Raw genomic sequence first — 22,544 nt, forward strand, 5'->3', positions numbered from 1 at the left:
CATTCTAATACAAGGTAATAATCATATTCAAACTTTGGTTCAATTTCTATAACTATAACAATCTTATTTCAAGTGATGATCTTACTTGAACTTGTTTTCGTGTCATGATTTTGCTTCAAGAACTTTGAGCCATCCAAGGATCCATTGAAGCTAGATCCATTTTTCTCTTTTCCAGTAGGTTCATCCAAGGAACTTAAGGTAGTAATGATGTTCATAACATCATTCGATTCATACATATAAAGCTATCTTATTCGAAGGTTTAAACTTGTAATCACTAGAACATAGTTTAGTTAATTCTAAACTTGTTCGCAAACAAAAGTTAATCCTTCTAACTTGACTTTAAAATCAACTAAACACATGTTCTATATCTATATGATATGCTAACTTAATGATTTAAAACATGGAAACACGAAAAACACCGTAAAACCGGATTTACGCCGTCGTAGTAACACCGCGGGCTGTTTTGGGTTAGTTAATTAAAAACTATGATAAACTTTGATTTAAAAGTTGTTATTCTGAGAAAATGATTTTTATTATGAACATGAAACTATATCCAAAAATTATGGTTAAACTCAAAGTGGAAGTATGTTTTCTAAAATGGTCATCTAGACGTCGTTCTTTCGACTGAAATGACTACCTTTACAAAAACGACTTGTAACTTATTTTTCCGACTAGAAACCTATACTTTTTTGTTTAGATTCATAAAATAGAGTTCAATATGAAACCATAGCAATTTGATTCACTCAAAACGGATTTAAAATGAAGAAGTTATGGGTAAAACAAGATTGGATAATTTTTCTCATTTTAGCTACGTGAAAATTGGTAACAAATCTATTCCAACAATAACTTAATCAACTTGTATTATATATTATGTAATCTTGAGATACCATAGACACGTATACAATGTTTCGACCTATCATGTCGACACATCTATATATATTTCGGAACAACCATAGACACTCTATATGTGAATGTTGGAGTTAGCTATACAGGGTTGAGGTTGATTCCAAAATATATATAGTTTGAGTTGTGATCAATACTGAGATACGTATACACTGGGTCGTGGATTGATTCAAGATAATATTTATCGATTTATTTCTGTACATCTAACTGTGGACAACTAGTTGTAGGTTACTAACGAGGACAGCTGACTTAATAAACTTAAAACATCAAAATATATTAAAAGTGTTGTAAATATATTTTGAACATACTTTGATATATATGTATATATTGTTATAGGTTTGTGAATCAACCAGTGGCCAAGTCTTACTTCCCGACGAAGTAAAAATCTGTGAAAGTGAGTTATAGTCCCACTTTTAAAATCTAATATTTTTGGGATGAGAATACATGCAGGTTTTATAAATGATTTACAAAATAGACACAAGTACGTGAAACTACATTCTATGGTTGAATTATCGAAATCGAATATGCCCCTTTTTATTAAGTCTGGTAATCTAAGAATTAGGGAACAGACACCCTAATTGACGCGAATCCTAAAGATAGATCTATTGGGCCTAACAAACCCCATCCAAAGTACCGGATGCTTTAGTACTTCGAAATTTATATCATATCCGAAGGGTGTCCCGGAATGATGGGGATATTCTTATATATGCATCTTGTTAATGTCGGTTACCAGGTGTTCACCATATGAATGATTTTTATCTCTATGTATGGGATGTGTATTGAAATAAGAAATCTTGTGGTCTATTATTATGATTTGATATATATAGGTTAAACCTATAACTCACCAACATTTTTGTTGACGTTTTAAGCATGTTTATTCTCAGGTGATTATTAAGAGCTTCCGCTGTCGCATACTTAAATAAGGACAAGATTTGGAGTCCATGCTTGTATGATATTGTGTAAAAACTGCATTCAAGAAACTTATTTTGTTGTAACATATTTGTATTGTAAACCATTATGTAATGGTCGTGTGTAAACAGGATATTTTAGATTATCATTATTTGATAATCTACGTAAAGTTTTTTTTAAACCTTTATTGATGAAATAAAGGTTATGGTTTGTTTTAAAATGAATGCAGTCTTTGAAAAACGTCTCATATAGAGGTCAAAACCTCGCAACGAAATCAATTAATATGGAACGTTTTTAATCAATAAGAACGGGACATTTCAGTAATCGAACAGATTTATATGTTATTAGTGATTTAATTGTTATTCTAATTAGGTGTTTCATTAATAACCTAATTAGTTATATTCATTAATATTTATTATAAATGTGTTAATAAAATTATGTTATATGTAGTAAATATAGTCTTTATATATCTAATAGTTATTTGATAAAAATAATATTGATACTAGTATTAATAATAATAATAATAATAATAATAATAATAATAATAATAATAATAATAATAATAATAATAATAATAATAATAATAATAATAATAATAATAATAATAATAATAATAATAATAATAATAGTAATAAATGAATACTTTTTGTATTGAAAAAAAAACTACCTTCATGAAGTCTTTCAAAAAAAAATATATATTGACACGAGCAGGGCTTGAACCTGCGACCTCTCGCTCACCCACGAACACCTCATACCATTCCTCTGTTGTTACTTTTCTAGTTTAAACCAGGATGAAAACTATTTAACCCGTTAATATGTGGATCAGGCCACATTTCCTTCAGTCCAACAATAAAGTGGATCTCAGCCAATCAAACACACTGGATCTCTCGGCCCAAGACGTAAGTCTATGAGTATGTTGTAAAAAAAAATATGTTTATATCACTGCAGCAAGAAATCGAACCTGAGACCTTTCGATAACCCAATCCACTCCTAAACCATCCTAACTATCTTTCCTTTCTGAAATAACTAGGAGATTAACTGTTTTAAATGTCTTCTACTTTATAACATCATTATCTTCTTAACTAGGATCATCATAATTCATATGATCATCATAATCATCATCCCTTTCATCATAACCATATCTTGTACTCAATCACCCTCATCAATCTAACATAATTATCTAATCTCTACACAATCATGATCATCATCTTATCATCACGATCTATTTTTGTGACTTCACCATCGAATACTCGTCACCACTTCACGTATATACTATCATCTAATTAGTTTAAAGTCTCGGCTCAACAATAGTTTACAAGCTCAACCAAAATGAATCTCGGCAAAGAAGATAATAATAACAATTTGAAACCCACTTAACCTATTAAAGTACTAGTTATACCTTGATTTGCGTTTTAAAATCCTAGTGCTCGACAAGTTCCTTACAGCTCATCCACATATCAACTCAACCTCATATTCCCGTCTGTATACCTCATTACCTTCCATTATACCTCAAGCCCCACAAGAAGGAAAATTCACGGTCAAAAAGAAAAAGAAGTGTTTTCAATGTTCAAAAGGAAGTATGGTGGCCCAACACCTAATATAAAAACCTTCCATAATGGACTACGCAATTGTTAAATTAGATCTAGGATTTCGATTTCTTCTTTCCTTCTTATTTTATATCAACCGACACATGCAAGTTGTATACATCCACTAAACCCTCATCCTTATTATTAAATCATTATCATAAATTGTCAACAAGAGCTTCAATCTGTGGGATACAGGTGTCGATTTATAAGGGTTTGATCTACTATAAATCAACCGAGGTTGTAGAATAATCTGTCTTCTTCATTCGTAAAAAAAATATATAATAACAGTAGGTAATCGTGGGGTTTGATTCTGGGTTTGAGGGTTTCAATCGAAACAAAAACATGATGTAGCACCCATGGTGATCGAAGGTTGGTTGCAAGGTGATCAGCGGTTTCGAGCAAATATGGTTTTGATAATCGTAGCAAGAGTAAAGGTGGCGGTAAGTAGTAGTAATTGAAAACAGAAACAAAAGATGATAGCCGGTTAAAAAGTGTTGGTTATTAGTTCGCTGGAGTTGCAATTAGAAGAGTACATGAGGGTGTCGTGGTGGTATTCATGGTTCTCCGGTTAAAAGAGAGAGAAGAGAGGTGATGGAGAGTGATGAGGAGAGGGTTTATCGAATGAACTAGATGGTGGCGGGTGCTCTTAAAGAAGAAGAAGGAAGATAATGATGGTGGTTCTTAATGTAGTCGAATAACATAATTAGCAAGTAAAGTGGTGCGAGCAGGTAGCGTGATCTTGGTCGTGGTTTTTGGTTTGTTTGATTCATTATTTTTTTTTAAAATCGAATTTCAGATGAATGTTGTAAAGAATGTGAGTGTACAAGGGTTATAGAAAATTACATCGATTAATTGATGTGGACATGTAACAAGAGCAGACAGAAGGTACGCAAATCACATTCACTATGAATTAATCAGATAAAAATATTTAAAAGTAATTAAAAGGTGAAATTGATCGATAACAGATTCTTGGATTACTGCTGTGGATTGAAGTCGTGATTTGTACAATCAAGAGACAGGAAACAAATTTCGTACAGCTTGAATTCAATGGGAAATAGCATATGTGCTTATCTGTATCTATATATGAATAATACAGTATTTGTATAAATTAAATCGTATATGTTTTTATATAAACATGTATATCTGTAATTTATATATGTATATTTATACATAATTGTATTTATATATATAACTGAAATTTATATATATATGTATGTATATATATCAGTGTTTGTATAACAATATATATATATATATATATATATATATATATATATATATATATATATATATATATATATATATATATATATATATATATATATATATATATATATATATATATATATATATATTGATGTGGTAGCGGAGTGGTATAAAATAGTTATTAATTTTAGCAGAAAATACTATTAAATACGATACAATTTTACACAAGATATTTATTTATTTATAGAATGGATATACTTAAACCTTGCTACAACACTTATAGGCAGTGTACCTAATCGTACAGTAGTGTAGTTTTTAGTAAGTCCGGTTCGTTCCACAGGGAATCTTTTTAAACAAAGCTTAACGCTATATTAGTTTACTTTTATAAAAATACAAATATATATATATATATAAGTAATATTATTATTATAAAGGGGGGTTTTTACCGTTTAATGACCGGTTTATCGATTTTAAAACTTTAGTCGCAGTTAAAACCAAATGTAAAATATTAAAAATAAATACAAGACTTAAATTAAAGCATAAAGTAAATAACGATAATGAAATTGCGAATAATAAAAGTGCGATAAAATAAACTTGCGATAATTAAAAAGTACGATAATTAAAAGTGCAATTAAATACAATAACTATAAAAATGCGATAATTAGAAGTGCAATTAAATATAAAATAATGGAAATTAAATATGAAATAAAAGAATTATGCTTATTTAAACTTCCGTAATCATGATGTTTGACGTGTTGATTTTAATTTTATGCCCATGGGTTAATTGTCCTTTGTCCTGAATTATTTAATATGTCCGTTTGGTTTTTGTCCATAACAGTCCATCAGTCATAAATATAAAGTGCGAGTGTCCTCATCAAATTATTCTTATACCCGAAGTTAAATATTCCAACTAATTGGGGACTTAAACTGTAACAAGATTTTAATACTTTGTTTAATAATTACACCAGGATGTCGACTGAGTGTAACCCAAGGTTTTAATATTTTGTTATCAATTATACCAAGTGTCCTTGTACATAATTTCACCCCTGTTTTAATTATTCTAGTGGCTATTAATCCATTCCCGTGTCCGGTTAAATGAACGATTATTCGTACATATAAATACTCCGCCCATCGTGTCCGATCGAGTGTAAATGGTTATTTATAGGGACGCCCAATTGTAAATCTTTATATTAACATTAACAAACTATCATTTAGTTAAACAAATATAAAGCCCATTAATAGCCCATAGTCTAATTTTCACAAGTGTCGTTCTTTTGTCCAAACTCCAATTATGGTACAAAGGCCAATTACCCAATTTTAGTAATTAGCCCAACATCATGATTACTTCGGATTAAATAAGCATAATAATAACTTAGCTACGAGACATTAAATTAAAAAGGTTGAACATAACTTACAATGATTAAAAATAGCGTAGCGTTACACGGACAGAATTTCGACTTACACAATCAAAATATTCTCTATCATACTTTTATTATTATTATAATTTAAAATTAAAATTAAAATTATTATTATAATATTTATATTTATATTACGATAGAGAGTATAGATAGATTTTAGGATTGAAAAGAAAAGGTCTCCTTATTTCATCGAATTACATGGCCTTTTATAGGCAAATTATAATTTGAAATTTTCACTTATGACCCCTTAACTATGCTCAATTAACAACTTTTTATTATTTATTATTATTCATATTATGAATTATTTAACTATTATATTATATTCTTGAGCATAGTTGACTTGTACTTTCAGCTCCGTTGCGTCGAGCGTTGAGAGTTGACTCTGGTCCCGGTTCCGGATTTTCGAATGTCCTTGCGTACAATTTAATATCTTGTACTTTGCGTTTTGAATCTTGTACTCTTGTAATTTCGAGACGTTTCTTATCAATAATTGGAACCTCTTTGATTGTCTTTTGTACTTTTGAGCTTTTTGGTCGTTTGCGTCTTCAATTCGTCGAATCTGTCTTTTGTCTTCACCTTTTATTATTTAAACGATAATTACTTGAAATTAGAACAATTGCAACTAAAAGCTTGTCTTTCTTGAAGAATAATGCTATGAAATATATGTTCGTTTTTAGCATTATCAAATATTCCCACACTTAAGCGTTGCTTGTCCTCAAGCAATATAGTCTTGAAATAAAAACACTAGAATCGCTTCTTTATTCTTCACACTTTGTACATCAGTGATTTCTATATGGCGGTATGAACAATGATAGTAACGTTGTGGTTTACAGTCCCACATGACTATAAAATTTAGATCCTTTATGAAACTGGATCTTTATGAAAACATTTGATCTTTTGAAAATTAAATCTAGTGTTTACCCTAGTTAAGTTTTCCGGAATAACCCTTTACCGGTGTTTGCAAAATATTTTTGTGGGTTTGGTGGGTTTCAGATTTGAAAATTTTTAGCTCAAAAATTGCGGTTTTGTGTCACCCACTTGCTAACCTTGTATTAGGAAAGCAACACGTCCAGTTTACTTGTCCCGTATATTACCTTTTGGTAAACTACCATCCGGTTGTAAAGGAAAGCGATGAACAAGAAACTGTTAAGGCAATGTCTCGTGACATGCATTTGATTATGGTCTTTAACGTGTCGGATGCTAGTACTATCCTTGGTAGGAGCAATAGTAAAGATCATCCTATGATTTTTCGGTCTGACACAAGGTCCTGTCTTCGACCATGCTATGCAACCACCGTTCTTACGGTTGACACCCGATTTAGTTCAGGTGACCTAATGAATTCCAGGTGAATTCCTAGGATTTTACGTTCAATGGTAATGAACGCATTGAAAATGGATTTTCAGAAAACAAATCGGTTTGTATTTTTTATCAAAATATTTTCTCGTTCAAGCTCGAGTTTAGATATCATTGAATTCCATGAGTTTGAATTCTCAATCTTTAAGGTCAATCTCTAGGATTGAGTAATATCAGTCTTAAAAGCTGATTTTTAATCTTTAAGGAGATTATCCTTTCTGGGGGTCTGATTCATTAGTCTTATCAAGCTAATTTGCACGGCGTCCTCCCCATTTTACAAGACAGATCCTCTCATGGTTAGGATAAGTCTGACCACTTGGCGACCCTGTTTGATGCTGAGGTCCGTGGATTTCCTGCTGATTTTAGAGATGACTTTTCTAGATTTTTCGTCAACCTACAGCTGGTCTGGACGACAACTTCATGACCTAAATCAAGAAGCGCGTTTCTTTTTCGGAAGACTTTACTTCCTTTTAATGATGGAATTGATTCATCGTGTAGATCCATCTTTCTTTCAAATATATTATAATAAATCGGGTAAAACTGTTTAGATTAGTCCAAAGCAAAAGTATCTTAAATTATTTGTTACAGAAATATGTTACATATGTTTAAAATAACTTGGTAAATTTTTCCACACTTGACTTTTATTTTCTTTTATTTGCCTTTTTGTTCTCCTCTATTATGTTCTTAAATAAATTTTAACATTTTGGTTTGTTTCTCAATTTATGTCCTTTCCGAGGTTACAATAATTTCGGTGTTAAAACCTAGTTTTATCGTTCATAAATATGTATAAACATGATTTTGAGTTCATTTAATTGAAAATTTTGAAAAATTTTACTAGAATTGGGTAGTCAGTATATAAGACTAGGGCTGTTCTTTATTATCAGAGAGCACTAGATTCTAATACAACTACTGCTTTACTAGTATTTTTAATGGTAACCCAGTGTTTAAGATAAAAATTTTAAAATCCGAAAGAATTTAACCTCTTCCCACACTTAAGATCTTGCAATGCCCTCATTTGCAAGAAATCAGTAACAATTTAAATTATTGAGGGTGATTTGCGTAGAAAAATGATTAAATTTTACCAAAGTTTCCCAACATATTGGATTTTTTTAGAAATCTTTAACTTATAAAAAAAATTAATTAATTTTAAAAATTTGTTTCTCTTGTTATTTAGGACGAGGTCGTTTCGGATCGATGTCCTAGTCCGTCCTTCGACAAAATTTTAAAATTTGTCTTTTTGTAGCGATTGTTTTAAAAGCTAAGATTTTTAGGGGTTTTTTTTTATTTTATGTTTTTGGCATACTTTAATTCAATAAGATTAAAAATAATGATAATAAAAGTTCTCGTCCCTCCCTCGGGTAAAGCAATTTCGGTTCAATGACCTAGTCTTCAACTTACGACGAATTTTAAAAATCATATTTCTAACTTAATGAGATAAAGTAAATTTTTGTTTTTAAATTCACACAATTTAAATATAAAATTCAAAATTAATATTAAAAATTCACACCAAACTTAAAATTTGAAATGCATAAAATTAAAAATTCATATTTTAAAAATTAAAAATTCACACCAAACTTAATTTAAAAATTCATATTATAAATTCACACCAAACTTATATTAATTTTTGAAATATTTACAATTTTAAATATATTGTTTTTACAAAGTTTACAATATTAATTTAAGATTTATATATTAATTTTAAAAACATGATAAAAATAAAATTAAAAATATTTTTGGCTTTTTATCCCACTTTAATCAATCAAATATTATCAAAAATATGCGCCCCTCTTTTCGGTAAAGTAATTTCGGTTCCAAGACCTAATTTAACTCATGACGAATTTTTGAAATATTTTGGGTTGATTGATTAAAGATATTTATACCTTAAGAATAAACGTTAAATTTCGCAGTGATGTAATAAATTTTTGAATGATATCAATAATTTCGGTCGCCAAACCTAATTTTATTTAATACTAATTTAATACTTTATAGCGAACAAATTAGCGTTTATTATCAAAAGGTTAAAAATAAAAAAAATTAAAAACTGTACAGACTTACCTGTGAGATAGTATTCTTAGTTATATGATCTATCCCATTCATAAGATAGTCGGTTTAATTGGTTTTCCATGGCTACATAGGCGTAACCTCGAGCATTCAGTGTTTTTTCTTCTAAACATATGAACGGTCCGTCTCTGCATAAAGTAACAAATTCGGTATTTGAATAGGTTTGATTATTTGAACATTTACCTCCATGTGACCATTTTCCGCATTTGTGACATCTTTCTAGGTGTCGTGCTCTTCTTTTCGCTGCGGATTTTGATTTTCCTTTACCAAATTGTAACTTATTATCTTCGCATCTGGATTCTTTTCTTACTCCGTCCAATCTTTCTCTGATTACTGATACTATTTCACTCGGTAGTGTGTCATTATTACGTTTAGTGATCAAAGCGTGTAGCATTAGACCATGGTTTAGTTCACAGGCAGTCTTCATTTCGTAAAAACCTAAAAAAAAAAAAAAATCAGAATGGGGGGAGAAGACTAGTTCTTTAGGGTCTGCTAGGGAAAGACCATTCGGGTTCCATTTTCGAGAACTACACGAAAACAGACAATCTAACTCTAACAGAAATACATATTATCCTTTAAAGACTTGATTCTCCCCACACTTAGTTAGCTGTGGTATCGAAATTGTGATTAACTTCATTGTCAACTTCCATCGGACCATGTATGTAATGTTTAACTCTGTGACCATTAACTTTAAATTCAATTCCATTTGAATTTATTAATTCTATCATTCCGTATGGGAAAACTCTTTTGACTATGAATGGTCCAGACCATCTTGATTTCAATTTTCCAGGAAATAGCTTGAATCGTGAATTGAAAAGAAGAACTCTGTCTCCTTCTTTAAATTCTTTTGAACTTCTGATTCTTTTATCATGCCATTTCTTCGTTCTTTCTTTATAGATTAACGAATTATCGTATGCTTCATGTCTTAATTCTTCTAATTCGTTTAGTTGACTTAATCGTAGACGTCCGGCTTCATGTAAATCAAGATTACATGTCTTCAAAGCCCAAAATGCTTTGTGTTCAATTTCTACTGGAAGATGACATGCTTTTCCATAAACAAGTCTAAAAGGTGTGGTTCCAATTGGAGTTTTGTAGGCTGTTCTAAAAGCCCAGAGTGCATCCTCCAATTTAATGGACCATTCCTTCGGATTTGATCCTACGGTTTTCTCTAGAATACGTTTTAAAGCTCGGTTGGTATTTTCAACTTGTCCACTTGTTTGTGGATGATATACGGTGGAGATTTTATGAGTTACTCCATATCTTTTAAGAACTTTCTCAAGTTGATTATTACAAAAATGAGTACCCCGATCACTTATTAAAGCTTTCGGTGTTCCAAACCTTGCAAAAAGACGTTTTAAAAAGTTGACTACAACTCGTGCATCATTAGTTGGGAGAGCTTGTGCTTCCGCCCATTTAGATACATAATCAATGGCTACGAGTATATATAGATTATTATGAGATTTTGGAAATGGACCCATAAAGTCAATACCCCAAATGTCAAATACTTCACATGCTTGGATAACATTTTGTGGCATTTCATCACGTTGACTTATTTTTCCGGCCCTTTGACAAGCATCACAGGATTTGCAAAGAAAGTGTGCGTCTTTGTAAATTGTAGGCCAATAGAATCCAGCTTCATAAACTTTTCTTGCTGTTAATTGAGGCCCATAATGCCCTCCTGTTGGTCCTGTGTGACAATGGTTTAATATTTTACTGGCTTCATCTCCGAATACACATCGGCGTATTATTCCATCTGGACAACTTTTAAACAAATGTGGATCTTCCCAGAAATAGTGTTTTATATCACTGAAGAATTTCTTTCGTTTTTGGTACGATAATCCCTTTTCAAGGAATACACATACTAAGTAGTTTGCATAGTCTGCAAACCATGGTATTTCATTATAATCTATCTTCAATAGATATTCATCAGGAAAGTTGTCTTGTATGGCCGATTCATTTAGAACTTCTAACTCAGGATTTTCAAGACGAGAAAGATGATCAGCGGCGAGATTTTCTGCTCCTTTTTTATCTCGGATTTCAATATCGAACTCTTGTAAGAGTAAGATACAACGGATTAATCGTGGTTTAGCATCTTGTTTCGAAAATAGGTATCTAAGAGCAGAATGGTCGGTATAGACCACCGTTTTTGCTAGAACGAGATATGATCGAAATTTGTCAAATGCAAAGACAATAGCAAGGAGTTCTTTTTCAGTAGTTGTATAGTTTATTTGTGCTCCTTGTCACGTCTTACTAGCATAATATATAGGTTGAAATCGTTTTTCAATCCTTTGTCCTAAAACGGCTCCCATTGCAAAATCACTTGCATCGCACATTAGTTCAAATGGTAGATTCCAATTTGGTGTTATCATGATCGGCGCATTAGTGAGTTTCTCTTTAAGAATATTAAAAGATTTGATACACTCATCTGAAAAGATGAATGGAGCATCCTTTTCTAGGAGTTTATTCATAGGAGTGGCAATTTTAGAAAAATCTTTTATGAAACGTCGGTAAAAACCGGCATGCCCTAGAAAACTCCTAACTCCTCTAACATTGGTGGGATGTGGAAGTTTAGCAATTACATCTACTTTAGCTATATCCACTTCAATTCCTTCTTTTGAAATTTTATGTCCAAGAACGATGCCTTCTTTAACCATGAAATGGCATTTCTCCCAATTAAGTACTAGATTTGATTGTTCGCATCTAATAAGCATTCGTTCCAGATTAACTAGACATGATTCAAATGTATCACCAAAGACTGAAAAGTCATCCATGAAAACTTCCATGCATTCTTCTATCATGTCGTGAAAAATTGACATCATACACCTTTGAAAGGTTGCAGGGGCGTTGCAAAGTCCAAATGGCATGCGTTTGTAAGCAAAAGTACCATAAGGGCACGTGAATGTGGTTTTCTCTTGATCTTCGGGTGCTATTGGAATTTGAAAATATCCAGAAAATCCATCTAGAAAACAATAGTAACTATTTCCGGCTAATCTTTCCAACATTTGATCTATGAAAGGTAAGGGAAAGTGATCTTTTCTGGTGGCGTCATTTAATTTTCTATAATCAATACACACACGCCATCCTGTTACAGTCCTAGTAGGAATAAGCTCATTTTTCTCATTTGTAATGACAGTCATGCCACCCTTCTTAGGCACGCATTGAACTGGGCTTACCCATAGACTATCAGAGATTGGATATATCAAACCTGCATCTAGCAGTTTAATAATCTCTTTCTTAACTACATCTTGCATATTAGGATTTAGTCTTCGTTGGCGTTGCACATACGTTTTATGACCTTCTTCCATAAGGATTTTATGTGTGCAATACGAAGGACTTATTCCTTTAATATCATGAATCTTCCATGCAATGGCTGGTTTATGAGCTTTCAACACAGAAATGAGTTGTGATTTCTCATTTTCAGTAAGAGAAGACGATATTATTACTGGTAATTTAGATTCACCATGTAAATAAGCGTATTCCAAATGGTTTGGAAGTGGCTTTAACTCTAATTTCGGAGGTTCTTCTATCGATGATTTGTATCGATATCTGTCTTCTTCTTTTAGCATTTGGATTTCTTCTGTTGTTGGTTCATATCCATTAGCTATTAGTGTATCTAACATTTCAGCATCATTAATTTGTTCTGTTCCTTCTCCTAAAGAACATTCTCCTGTTCCTTGTAATTCTGGAAATTCTTCTAATAATTCTGCATGTGCATCTATAGTTTGAATATAATAACATGTATCATCTGCAGATTGCGGTTGTTGCATTGCTCTATCAACTGAAAAGATAACACTCTCGTCCTCTATACTTAGGGTCAATTTCTTACCGAACACGTCTATCATTGCTTTAGCCGTGTTTAAGAATGGTCTTCCTAATATGAGAGGAACTTGAGAATCTTCTTCCATGTCCAGAACAACAAAATCTACTGGAAATACTAAAGTACCAACTTTAACTAGCATGTTTTCCATTATCCCACTAGGATATTTTATTGATCGATCAGCTAGTTGTATGCTTATTCTGGTTGGTTTCAATTCTCCAAGGTCTAGTTTAGCATATAGTGAATACGGCATTAAATTTATACTAGCACCTAAGTCTGCCAATGCTTCTATTGAACTAAGACTACCCAAAAAACATGGAATTGTGAAACTTCCTGGATCAGATAATTTTTCTGGTATTTTATTCAACTGCACTGCTGAACAATTAGCATTCATAGTAACAACCGAGAGTTCTTCCATTTTTTTTCTATTCGTGATCAGATCTTTCAAGAATTTAGCGTATCTAGGCATTCCTGAAATCACATCAATGAAAGGAAGATTTACATTTATCTGTTTAAACATATCCAAGAATTTGGATTGCTCGGCTTCAAGTTTCTCTTTTTTCATTTTACTCGGGTAAGGAAGTGGTGGTTGGTATGGTTTAACATAAGGTTTAGCCTTAAATGTGTTATCTTCATTAACTTTTTCAACTACCGGTTATTTTTCCTTATCTTGATTAGGTTGTGGTTCTTGTGGAGTATGAATAGCTTCATCAGAAGTTACAGGTATTTCAGGTGGTTTAAGTGTTGTACCACTTCTTGTGGTAATGGCTTTAGCTGTTTCATTCCGGGGATTAGCATTTGTATCACTAGGTAGACTTCCCGGTTTTCTTTCACCTATTAATCTTGCTAGGTTACTTACTTCTTGTTCCAGATTTTGAATAGAAGCTTGTTGATTTCTAAATGCTTGAGCATTTTGTTCATTGGTTTGTTTTTGAGATGTGAAAAACTGCGTTTGAGTTTCAACTAGCTTCGTCATCATATCTTCTAAATTTGGCTTTTTATCATCGGTTTGTTGTGGTGGTTTGTTTTGAAAATTAGGTCTTTGCTGATTGTAAGTATTGTTGGATACTTGTTGATTGCTAGGACCTTGTTGGTTGTTGTATGGAATATTTCGGTTATAGTTCTGATTTTGATTGTAAATAGGTCTTGGCGGTTGATAATTATTCTGATAATTATTTCCAGGCCTTTGGTTTATGTATGAAATATTCTCTCTTTGTTCCATTGTTAATTCAATACTGAGACAATCTTTTGTCAAATGTGGTCCTCCACACTGCTCACAACTAATTCGTATTGAGTGAATATCCTTAGTCATCTTTTCCATTCGTCTTTCCACAGCATCTATCTTTGCAGAAATGGAATCTAAGTCATGGCTAGAATCGGCTCTAGCTGCTTTAGATGATCTAACGATGTCTTTTTCTTGGTGCCACTCATGTGAGTGGGAAGCAGTGTTATCAATAATTTTATAAGCATCAGTTTCGGTTTTCTTCATAATAGAACCACCAGCTGCTATATCTATGTCTTTCCTTGTAGTGATGTCGCATCCTTGGTAGAATATTTGTACTATTTGACAGGTGTCTAAACCATGTTGTGGACATCCTCTTAATAACTTTCCATATCTTGTCCATGCCTCATATAGAGTTTCATTTGGTTTCTGTGTGAACGTAACAATTTCTGCTTGAAGTCTTACGGCTTTAGATGCAGAAAAGAATTGTTTAAGAAATTTGTCAACTAAAACATCCCATGTATCAATCGCCCCTTCAGGTAATGATTCCAACCAATCTTTGGCTTCTCCCTTTAAAGTCCAGGGAAATAACATGAGATATATCTGTTCATCCTCTACTTCTCGGATTTTAAATAGTGTGCAGATCCTATTAAAGGTACGTAGATGTTCATTTGGATCTTCCTTCGGCGCACCACTAAATTGGCATTGATTAGTCACCATGTGTAGAATTTGTCCTTTGATTTCATAATCTGGCGCATTAATGTCTGGATGAGTAATTGCGTGACCTTGGCCAGTGCGTTTCGCTCTCATTCGGTCTTCCATACTTAAAGGTTCCAGATTCTCCATAATTGAATTTGTTGAATCGGAATCACTAGAGGATTCTGATTTAATGGTTCGTTCCTCAACAATCTCTGTTTGAATGATTGGTGGTTCCGGAGGAAAGTTTAATGGTTCGGGATCTACGAACCGTTCCTGAATATTCTCCGGATTCTCAATTGTGAGGTTTGTTTCAAAAACTGGATTATCGGAAATTTGAGTTTGAGGATTTGGTCGACTTGATGACGATTCTAAAGAAAAATCAACGACGGTAATATTTGCTAAATGTCTTGATCTAGTTACAGGTGGTGAACGTACAAAAGGTGGTGAACGTCTTGCTCGGTGCATTCACTAAATATCCTATTAGTTTTTAAAAGGAAAGAAAAATTATAATAAGTTATCCAATCAATAGACTTTTCTGATTTTGCCCACGTTTCGAATAGCCAAAAGATGCAGCAGAGGGGCAGGATTCGTTTGGTCTCAATATAATTGAGTACTGTTTGGATCCAATAACCCGGTCCACGTACAAATCCAACTATTACTACGAACCAGAAAATTTTGATGTCTATCAATTTAACCACTTAAAATAAATTTTCGTAATTTTAAGAAATTTAGAGAAGAAGTAGAAAAAATTCTAAGTCCTAAAAACTAGAATGGCGAGAAATAAGAGAGAAAAAGAGTGCGTCAAAAAAAGTCGAAAAAGAAAAGGGTTGAAAAATAAAAGGCGTCGAAAAATAAGAAAGAAAAAGAGTGACTTATGAAACTTTAAAACACTCGACTATCCCAACCTTATTATTATCACTAACTTAAAATTGAAATTGCAAATTGAGATTACTAATTGGAGTGATAATTGATACATAGGTAAAAGGCGTCGAAAAATAAAAATAAAAATAAGAAAGTAGCGCGTTGAAACTTAAAAAGAAACTAAAAACTAAAAGTTGCGTCTAAAAATATTAAGGCTTACAAGTAAAACTATATCCCAAATGGCAATAACTTAAAAAGGTATTAAAACTTAAAAAGGTGTCGTAAAATTCTAAAGCACCTAAATCTTAGTCTAAAGAAAAAGCACTTAAGGGATTTTACGACAAAGTCTAAAAATCTAGAAATAAAAATAATTATGGCAAAAACTATGACTTAAAATTATAATTACGAACGATACGATTAAAAACAACGAACTAAATAACAAAATGATAAAAATTATAAAAAGATATAAACTAAAATGATAAAAGTAATTGTTTTTTTTTTTTTTTTTTAAAGTTGGGAGTTGTGATTGCAGCAGCCGTGTGCCTTTAACAAAAATCAAGGTTAGCAATAGTAAAGTAATTAACTAATCAAAATATTATATCCCATGAAAATGAAAGCTTGTCGTAATTTTGTGGGTATTATGACTTTTTGCATGGATTCTTGAAAAAATAGAGAAAATATATAAGAAAGAAAAAAAAATACAAATATTTATATATTCAAACTATGTAGAAAGTGGGGTTTCACTTTGGTCAAAGCAACAATAAAAGAGAAAAAGAGTTGGTGGTTGCAACGATTGGGACCCCCATCTTGTGAGGGTAGTTCTTGTTTGTGTCTTTGGCCACGAAAACCAACATAGTACAATAGGTAAAATTATTTTGGGCAATTGGTGCAAGTCAAATAACTGGGTCCACCTTGATGTGAACCCGCGTGTATAGATCAACAAGGAAAGAAGGGAAAATAAATTAATTGTTTATGTCGGTCTTGGGGTCATGAACAGAAGCACATGAAGCCAAAATATGTGTATCTATATTCGTACCTATTGATAAGTATGTCTAACCACAAAGTACAAACTAAATGTAAAACAAAAGAAATAATGTGATTAATAAGTTGAATGGTCAACTTAATACACCTACGGGCTAAAATTGATCATTATGCAAAACAAAAGGAGTTGTAACGCTAGGTGGTTTAGAATGGTTAACTAGAAATTACTTTCGAATTAAAAAGTCATTATACCCATTTCTAAGACTAAATAATTATACACATTTACAACTCATTTGTCCACTAATTTATACTAACAATCAAACGCATTTATCCACTATGATTAAATAATTGTCCACTAAGATTAAATTATTTGTCCACTAATTACACAAAAACTAGTTAGTAGAAATGGTTATTATTGACATAAACTAATTACAAGTGTTTACAGTGAGTTTTCTTGTGGAAATAGAAATGATGATAATACACAAAAACATGATGTTAAAAATGAAAAAACTTGATGTTAAATATGTCCAGACACTTGATGTTAATTAAATAGCACTTGTGTAAAATTAATTTTTTTTTTCAAATATAATTCAATCTATACTTATCTAATATTTATGTATTTTACAAATTCTAACTTAACTAAGTTAAATATCTAAAATAACCCGTAAAGACACAAAAAGTGTCCCAGGAATTACTTTTTTTATAATTATACTTTTACAAATATAAATTAAAAATATAGCGTTTTAGCGCTTCCCCGGCAGCGGCGCCAAAAATACTTGATGATGTAGCGGAGTGGTATAAAATAGTTATTAAATTTAGCAGAAAATACTATTAAATACGATACAATTTTACACAAGATATTTATTTATTTATAGAATGGATATACTTAAACCTTGCTACAACACTTATAGGCAGTGTACCTAATCGTACAGTAGTGTAGTTTTTAGTAAGTCCGGTTCGTTCCACAGGGAATCTTTTTAAACAAAGCTTAACGCTATATTAGTTTACTTTTATAAAAATACAATATATATATATATATATATATATATATATATATATATATATATATATATATATATATATATATATAAGTAATATTATTATTATAAAGGGGGGTTTTTACCGTTTAATGACCGGTTTGTCGATTTTAAAACTTTAGTCGCAGTTAAAACCAAATGTAAAATATTAAAAATAAATACAAGACTTAAATTAAAGCATAAAGTAAATAACGATAATGAAATTGCGAATAATAAAAGTGCGATAAAATAAACTTGCGATAATTAAAAAGTACGATAATTAAAAGTGCAATTAAATATAATAACAATAAAAATGCGATAATTAGAAGTGAAATTAAATATAAAATAAAGGAAATTAAATATGAAATAAAAGAATTATGCTTATTTAAACTTCTGTAATCATGATGTTTGACGTGTTGATTTTAATTTTATGCCCATGGGTTAATTGTCCTTTGTCCTGAATTATTTAATATGTCCGTTTGGTTTTTGTCCATAACAGTCCATCAGTCATAAATATAAAGTGCGAGTGTCCTCATCAAATTATTCTTATACCCGAAGTTAAATATTCCAACTAATTGGGGACTTAAACTGTAACAAGATTTTAATACTTTGTTTAATAATTACACCAGGATGTCGACTGAGTGTAACCCAAGGTTTTAATATTTTGTTATCAATTATACCAAGTGTCCTTGTACATAATTTCACCCCTGTTTTAATTATTCTAGTGGCTATTAATCCATTCCCGTGTCCGGTTAAATGAACGATTATTCGTACATATAAATACTCCGCCCATCGTGTCCGATCGAGTGTAAATGGTTATTTATAGGGACGCCCAATTGTAAATCTTTATATTAACATTAACAAACTATCATTTAGTTAAACAAATATAAAGCCCATTAATAGCCCATAGTCTAATTTCCACAAGTGTCGTTCTTTTGTCCAAACCCCAATTATGGTACAAAGCCCAATTACCCAATTTTAGTAATTAGCCCAACATCATGATTACTTCGGATTAAATAAGCATAATAATAACTTAGCTACGAGACATTAAATTAAAAAGGTTGAACATAACTTACAATGATTAAAAATAGCGTAGCGTTACACGGACAGAATTTCGACTTACACAATCAAAATATTCTCTATCATAATTTTATTATTTTTATAATTTAAAATTAAAATTAAAATTATTATTATAATATTTATATTTATATTACGATAGAGAGTATAGATAGATTTTAGGATTGAAAAGAAAAGGTCTCCTTATTTCATCGAATTACATGGCCTTTTATAGGCAAATTATAATTTGAAATTTTCACTTATGACCCCTTAACTATGCTCAATTAACAACTTTTTATTATTTATTATTATTCATATTATGAATTATTTAACTATTATATTATATTCTTGAGCATAGTTGACTTGTACTTTCAGCTCCGTTGCGTCGAGCGTTGAGAGTTGACTCTGGTCCCGGTTCTGGATTTTCGAATGTCCTTGCGTACAATTTACTATCTTGTACTTTGCGTTTTGAATCTTGTACTCTTGTAATTTCGAGGCGTTTCTTATCAATAATTGGAACCTCTTTGATTGTCTTTTGTACTTTTGAGCTTTTTGATCGTTTGCGTCTTCAATTCGTCGAATCTGTCTTTTGTCTTCACCTTTTATTATTTAAACGATAATTACTTGAAATTAGAACAATTGCAACTAAACGCTTGTCTTTCTTGAAGAATAATGCTATGAAATATATGTTCGTTTTTAGCATTATCATATATATATATATATATATATATATATATATATATATATATATATATATATATATATATATATATATATATACATGTTAAATATATAAGGAGGCATAATATTATTAATTATATAAACATTACTACTTGCTAATAATAATGAAACTACTACTAATAATAATATAAATAATAATGATAAAAAATGATAATAATATTATTAATAATAATAGTAATCAACTGTATTATTTTCTCATAATAGTAAAAATAATAATTTGTATTATATTTACAATACTTATAATAATTTAATGATTTTACTAGTGCTAATAATTTTACTTATAATAATATTAGTAATGATAGTAATAATTAACAATAATAATAATACTGATATTAACAATGATAACAATAACAATTCAAATGTACCAATTGATATTAATAATACTTATTTTAGTATTAATATTAATATTAATATTTATTAAAGTAACAACTATATTTTTTTTATTTGTATTACATATTATTAATTATGTAATACTTATATCATATTTGAATTGTTAGTATCCATATATTTTATTTTTATTACAGTATACATATACTATCAATTATGTATAAAAGTTATATATATGGATGTAGATTTAGTTTAATCATTTTATATCTTATTTAAAATATATAACTTTAATGTTTATATTATATTTCATTATCTCCAATTATTACTATATATATACTTACATTTATATTTACATATTTATTTACACATAAATGCCCGTGAATTGTCGGGCATGGTCAAAGAGTATTTGATTACACGAATATAGTTTCAAAATTTTCGAGACTCAATATTACAGACTTTGCTTATCGTGTCGGTATCATATAAAGATTAAAGTTTAAATTCAGTCAGAAATTCCCGGGTCATCACAGTACCTACCCGTTAAAGAAATTTCATCCCCGAAATTTGATAGAGGTCGTCATGGATAACAATAAGAATGTTTTCATGACAAATGTGAGTTGATAAATAGAGTTTTATCATCATTGAGTAATATGGATAAAACAATTTGATTATGCGAAGAGTACAAGTGAATCTATCGCAAGAGAGTGGAATGAGTAACGTATATTCGTTTTAACCGATGACATAATTATGATTGATTTTCGGAATTCATGGAATTTAAAGAAAATCTTCGTAATAAGATTTGGTTCTTCGGCGATTAAGGAAATTAGGATCTTCTTAAATGCAATAATCTATTTTCGATTGATCTGTCGGATATTTTACTATAAATCCACCCCCGTCGTTTCTTTATTTTCCACAACTCACACCTTCTTATTCTTTCTCCTCAATTCATACTTTGAAACATTCATTAATATGCTCCATCCCATTCTGATTCTTGATATACTCCTAACTTTCATATCTGTCATTCTTCTTTTTCATTTACCACCAGAGGATTTTATTTATTTTTATTATTACCTTGGGGTTATAGTAATTTTAGTTCTTCCGTGCCTTTATGTGGTAATACGTACTGATATGCACGGTTTGTAATTTCGGGGTTGTTATCGGCTTTATATTTTTCATTATATTTCGGAGCTTCATACTTTCGTTTTCTCTTTCCGTCCGCGAGTCAAGCGAATAATGGTCCAGAATTCGTATGGATTTTGAAATGAACATAGTTAATGTACTCAGAAAGAAATCATAATGGCACGATCTTGATTTGACAAATTACCAGAATATCCGGAAAGATGGAATTATCAAGAAGATATGTTCTTGATATGTTTGAAGATTGAGTAGAATGCAAGAGTCGTGTAAATGGCACATGATGACGTTAGGATCTGTGAATCATCACGTTCCATTAGAAACTCAGCATGAATTACTGTAATATAATGACGTTGATCAAGTGTCATTATATTATACTAACTCATGCATCAGTTCCCAACATTACTTCAAAAACATTCATATTTTGAATTCGAAGGTTCGCAGAATATAGAAACTAAAACAATTTCCTTTTATGATATAATACGGGTAGCGCAGAGAGATAATTAATATCGAACGAGAATATTTATGAAGATATCTTCAGAAATATTGAGGATATTTACAATGAAAGATATGATAATATCTTGGAATGTTAGAACCAAATTGTAATGAATAAATTCATTCACGATGATTTAGAACGGTTAAGGAGTAAGGTATTCGCTAAAGATTTCATCAGAAACAGAATCATCTGAATTCCTTATGTACTTAGTCCTTGTAATTTGTTCAGACTCTCCTTCATGGTTTGCTCAATCCGGTGTCCAGTTCCAACTTTTCTGAGCTTTGCCAATATACTATTCTTTATCTTTATTCCTTCAACGGTTAAGGTCGTGTACAGTTTTTACTGCTGTATTCAGCTTGTACAGTTTTTGCTGCTGTATTTAGCTTGTACAGTTTTTGCTGCTGTATTCAGCTTTTTCAGAATTTGGAGTATTGATTTGTAGACTGGGTGCTTTTCAAAATTTCAGCGTGTAAAATCATAATTCTAAGAGATAAATGTTATATGTGTACATATAACTGTTGATGTAGAAACGCTGCGAGATTCGAAATACCTATTGCTAATTCTCGGTAATTGATATGACCATTCTCGTTATAAGATGTGGATAAGTATATGATAGGGTTTTAATACACAAATATAAGGGTTCTTCGGAGAGACTTAAGCCAATGTGAAAAGAAGTTATTGGTAAGTTTACTAATAATGTGATGGGATGTAAACGGTTCCCCGGTAACAATGACGAAAGGCAAACTTATAAACCAAGGTTA

The sequence above is a fragment of the Rutidosis leptorrhynchoides genome, chromosome 3 (assembly GCF_046630445.1).
Source record: "Rutidosis leptorrhynchoides isolate AG116_Rl617_1_P2 chromosome 3, CSIRO_AGI_Rlap_v1, whole genome shotgun sequence".
Classification (NCBI taxonomy): domain Eukaryota; kingdom Viridiplantae; phylum Streptophyta; class Magnoliopsida; order Asterales; family Asteraceae; genus Rutidosis; species Rutidosis leptorrhynchoides.